Raw genomic sequence first — 6,097 nt, forward strand, 5'->3', positions numbered from 1 at the left:
TCACAGAGCTAGGAAAACAATCCTAAAATTTTTATGGAATCACAAAAGATCCTGAATAGCCAAAACAATTCTGAAAAAGAAAAAACAAAACTGGAGGCATCACGATTCTGGATTTAAAGCTATATTACAAAGCTGTATTATCAAGACAATATGGTACTGGCGCAAAAACAGACACATAGCTCAATGGAACAGAATAGAAACCCAGAAAGGAACTAACAACTATATGGTCAACTAATCTTCAACAAAGCAGGAAAGACTATCCAATGGAAAAGACAGTCTCTTCAGCAAACAGTGTTGAGAAAACTGGATAGCAACATATAGAAGTATTAAACTGAACCACTTCCTTATACCATACAGAAAAATAAATTCAAAATGGAAGAAAGACCTATATGGGAGACAGGAAGCCATCAAAATCCTAGAGAACACAGGCAGCAATGTCTTTGACCTTGGCCAGAGCAACTTCTTACTAGATATGTTGCTGGAGGCAAGGGAAACAAAACCAAAAATGAACTATTGGGACCTCATCAAGATAAAAAGCTTCTGCATAGTGAAGGAAGCAATCAACAAAACTAAAAGGCAGCCTACAGAATAGGAGAAAATATTTGCAAAAGACATATCTGATAAAGGATTAGTATCCAAAATATATAAAGAACTTATCAAATCAACACCTGAAAAACTAATAGTCCAGTTAAGAATTGGGCAGGAGACATGAATAGACACTTTTCCAAAGAAGACATCTAGTGGCTAACACATACATGAAAAGATATTCAACACTCTCATCATCAGGGAAATGTGAATCAAAATATGAAAATCTTCGGATTGCTTATTTCATAGAGAAAAAAAGAAACAAGGTGATTTGCTGACTGTGAGGAAAGGGGGCAGGTTTGAGGTTTGAACAGGTAAACATGTGAAATAATCAACTAGGAGAGTAGAACAAAGAATTGACTAGAAAAATGAAGTGGGATTGGCAGGTAGCACTGAAGGCCAACTTAGGTTTGGTCATCATGAATTTAAGATGTTAAGTCGGCATAGTGGTGTTTTTCTCTTGCCAGCTGTTTAGTGGAGGAACATAACCAAAGGTAAAATTTATTCAAGGAAGTATGGGGGAGAGGGGCAAAGTAGTTGAGAGTGCATGTAGGGTGTGATTACAATGTTGGACCATGGATTTTAAGCTGGGTAGCCTGGGAAGTGAAGACAGAGTAGATTGATGGAGGTCCCAGTGGAGTTAAAGAACTGAAGGTGTTGGAATGAATGAGCTGAAAAGATAAGAGGTGGTTTTATAGAGTAGGAAATTGAATTTAAAAACGACATTGAGATTTTGGTGATGTTGGAGTTACTGGTAATGACAATGTCTTAGATATGACCATGGGTGTCGGTAGATAAAATGAGGTAGATCGTAAGATCATTTGAGTGAGAAGGTCATTGAATTGAGAGACCAGGTGGCAGAGAGTGTTAAGATCTACTTCAACTCTCATTCTCATTCTTCCTTCCTCCTTAATAATAGAACTTTGATTTTTACGTGGGCACTTTGACTCTTTGTATAAAGACGTATTTCTTAGCCTCCCTGGTAGCTAGATGTATATGACTAAGTTCTTCTAATGAGATCTAAGTGGGAGTGTATCCTAAATGGAAAATTCTAGTAAATCACCTTAAAAGATTCTAATAAACCTCCTACATTTCTCTTTCCTTTTGTGTAGAATGTTCACATAATAATTAGAGCTCCAGCAACCATCTTGGACCATGAGGTAAAAATGATATGCTGAGAGTGGAGCAGAAGGAGGAACTGTGTAGCCGTTCTAGCATCTTCCTTGAGACACTCTTCCTCCAGACTATTTTATATGAGACAGAAATAAGTTTCAATTTTGTTTAAGTCATTGTTACTTTGGGTTTTTCTATTATATTGCAGCTAACCCAAATCCTAATTAATACACTGAATTGGTGGAAATATTACCTATATAGATGTTAATCAACTACAGGAGTAGTTATATTTATAAAGAGAGTGAGGCAGAGAGCATAGTGCTAAAACCTTCCCTGAATGAAGGGGAATAAATGGGAGATCTGTAAATTACTTCAAACAGTAGAGGTAGTAAGTGGAAGAAGGTGGGGAATTTGAGAAGGGAGGGAGAAACAGAAATGAAGATGAAGGAAGACATTTTGCTCCACTCTCTTTCCTGTGTTAAGATAACCATTTATTTATATAAATTTTATATTTTTAAATTTCTTTAAATAAAAAAATTTAGAAGAGGGAGCAAAAGGAGAGGGAGACACAAAATCTTAAGCAGGCTCCATACCCAGCATGTGAGCCCAAAGCAGGGTTCCATCTCACAACCCTGAGATCATGACCTGAGCTGAAATCAAGAGTCAGATTCTTAACTGAGCCACCCAAATGCCCCAATACTTTTTAATTCCTGTGTTTGACTGAGGAAGTAAGTTGTACACAGAACATATAACATCTATTTCAAAACAAACATAATATTAGAGATGACTTACTGACTCAGATCAGTGATGTATTCCAGAATATTTTCTAGGACAACATGCTTGCCCCATAGATATTTCAAAATGGTAAGTGTTCTTAAACTCCTTAATCACTTTTTTATAAAAGTATTAGTCACTATTTATATTTATATATGTATGTGTGTATATATATTAGGATATATTCATGATTACATTTAATCATTTGAAAACATTAATATATTAAAGAATACTCATGTTGAATTTTTTCTTTAATTATTAATGTACTGATGTCTTATTGTGTTTTAGGCAGCACTGGGAATATATAGAATAAATACAAAATGTCTTCCTTGAATTTACTAGTTCAAGGAAGAAAAAGGTGAAAGAACCAATTGATATTAAATAATGTGACAAAAGATACACCAAATAAAATTGAGCAAAATACCAGGTATAACAAGAGCACAGAAGGTCACCTATTTCATATTGGAGATCATCAGTAAGATATTCCTGGAAGATAACAGATGAAATGGATCTTGAATATAAAATAGGTGCTAGCCATCTGGGCAAGTGGAGAATTTATAAAGAGGAGGATACAGCAAAAGAATATTTGCAGAAGCATGGAAAAATACAGCACTTTGGAAAATTCCAAGTAGGCAGTCTGGAGGATATTTATATACTATTATATATTATATTGCCATTGACAAAAGTAATGGGACACAGACCTAGCATATTAAGTAAAATTATCTCATTTATTAATGTACTTGCCATTAATATACCATAAATTTTGCTTGTGGAGACTATTGGCTCAATGTGCTCAGCTACAGGAAAGAACTTAATCTAAGTGATCTTAAGAAAATGTCTCTTTTGACCTTATTTCACCATTTTCTCCTCTGTATAATTATAGCTAATGTTTATTCAGCAAAGAAAACAAAATTGCCATAATAAGTTACATTATGTTTCATTAGCACAACTTAATTTGTAATCAAGGTAAAACGTAGTAATTTATTTTGTAATTTCTTGATTAATTGATTGATTTAAATTCAAATTAGTTAATATATAGAGTAGTATTGTTTCAGGAGTAAGTGATAAATCTCCTGATTTATCTAATCTAATCTTTAAATTAATCTCCTGATTTATCACTTACATATATCACTGAGTGCTCACCACAACAAGTGGCCTCCTTAATACCCATTGCACTACACCTACCTTCCAGCAGCCCTCAGTTGTTCTCTATAAATAAGAGTCACTTATGGTTTGACTTCCTCTCTGTTTTTATCTTATTTTTCCTTCCCTTCCCCTGTATTCATCTGTCTGGTTTCTTAAATTCCACATATGAGTGAAATCATATGATACATGAGTTTGTTTGACATATTTTACTTAACATAATTCACTCTAGTTTGATCCACGTCATAGCAAATAGCAAGATTTTGTTATTTATATTTTCTTTTCTTTCTTTATTTTTTATTGAAGTTCTATTTGCCAACATAGAGCATAACAGCCAGTGCTCCCCTCAGTGCCCATCACCCAGTCACCCCATCTCCCTGCCCACCTCCCCTTCCATCACCCCTTGTTCGTTTCCCAGAGTTAGGAGTCTCTCATGTTCTGTCACCCGCACTGATATTTTCACTCATTTTCTCTCCTTTCCCCTTTAATCCCTTTCACTATTTTTTATATTCCCCAAATGAATGAGACCATATAATGTTTGTCCTTCTTCGATTGACTTATTTCACTCAGCATAATACCCTCCAGTTCCATCCACGTTGAAGCAAATGGTGGGTATTTGTCGTTTCTAATGGCTGAGTAATATTCCATTGTATACATAGACCACAGCTTCTTTCTCCATTCATCTTTCGATGGACACCGAGGCTCCTTCCACAGTTTGGCTATTGTGGACATTGCTGCTATAAACATCAGGGTGCAGGTGTCCCAGCGTTTCACTGCATCTGTATCTTTGGGGTAAATCCCCAGCAGTGCAATTGATGGGTCATAGGGTACTTCTATTTTTAACTCTTTGAGGAACCTCCACACAGTTTTTCAGTGTGGCTGTCTGTACCAGTTCACAATCCCACCAACAGCACAGGAGGGTTCCCCTTTTCTCCGCATCCTCTCCAACATTTGTTGTTTCCTGTCTTGTTAATTTTCACCATTCTCACTGGTGTGAGGTGGTATCTCATTGTGGTTTTGATTTGTATTTCCCTGATAGCAAGTGATGCAGAGCATTTTTTCCATGTGTTTGTTGGCCATGTATATGACTTTTTTGGAGAAATATCTGTTCATGTCTTCTGCCCATTTCATGATTGGATTGTTTGTTTCTTTGCTGTTGAGTTTAATATGTTCTTTATAGATCTTGGATACTAGCCCTTTATCTGATAGGTCATTTGCAAATATCTTCTCCCATTCTGAAGGTTGTCTTTTAGTTTTGTTGACTGTTTCTTTTGCTGTGCAAAAGCTTCTTATCTTGATGAAATCCCAATAATTCATTTTTGCTTTTGTTTCTCTTGCCTCCGTGGATGTATCTTGCAAGAAGTTGCTGTGGCCAATTCAAAAAAGGGTGTTGTCTGTGTTCTCCTCTAGGATTTTGATGGAATCTTGTCTCACATTTAGATCTTTCATCCATTTTGAGTTTATCTTTGTGTATGGTGTAAGATAATGGTCTAGTTTCATTCTTCTGCATGTGGCTGTCCAATTTTCCCAGCACCATTTATTGAAGAGACTGTCTTTCTTCCAATGGATAGTCTTTCCTCCTTTATCAAATATTAGTTGACCATAAAGTTGAGGGTCCACTACTGGATTCTCTATTCTGTTCCATTGATCTATGTGTCTGTTTTTGTGCCAGTACCACACTGTCTTGATGACCACACTGTCTTGATGTCTTGATGATATGGGTCTTGATGACCACAGCTTTGTAGTACAACCTGAAATCTGGCATTGTGATGCCCCCAGCTATGGTTTTCTTTTTTAATATTCCCCTGGCTATTCAGGGTCTTTTCTGATTCCACACAAATCTTAAGATGATTTGTTCCAACTCTCTGAAGATACTCCATGATTATTTGATAGGGATTGCATTAAATGTGTAAATTGCCCTGGGTAGCATTGACATCTATGAAAAGCCCACAGCAAATATCATTCTCAATGGAGAAACATTGGGACCCTTCCTCTAAGATCAGGAACAAGACAGGGATGTCACCACTGCTATTCAGCATAGAACTAGAAGTCCTAGCCTCAGCAACCAGACAACAAAAATAAATAAAAGGCCTTCAAATTGGCAAAGAAGAAGTCAAACTCTCCCTACTTGCCCTGGGTAGCATTGACATTTTCACAATATTAACTCTTCCAATCCATGAGCATGGAATATTCTTCCATCTCCTTGTGTCTTCCTCAGTTTCTTTCAGAAGTGTTCTGTAGTTTTTAGGGTATAGATATTTTACCTCTTTGGTTAGGTTGATTCCTAGGTATCTTATGCTTTTGGGTGCAATTATAAATGGGATTGATTCCTTAATTTCTCTTTCTTTAGTGTCATTGTTAGTGTATAGAAGTGCCACTGACTTCTGGGCATTGATTTTGTATCCTGCCACACTGCCGAATTGCTATATGAATTCTAGCAATCTTGGGGTGGTCTTTTGGGTTTTCTATGTAGAGTATCATG

Source organism: Canis lupus, chromosome 17, assembly GCF_011100685.1.
Source record: "Canis lupus familiaris isolate Mischka breed German Shepherd chromosome 17, alternate assembly UU_Cfam_GSD_1.0, whole genome shotgun sequence".
In the NCBI taxonomy this organism is placed as follows: domain Eukaryota; kingdom Metazoa; phylum Chordata; class Mammalia; order Carnivora; family Canidae; genus Canis; species Canis lupus.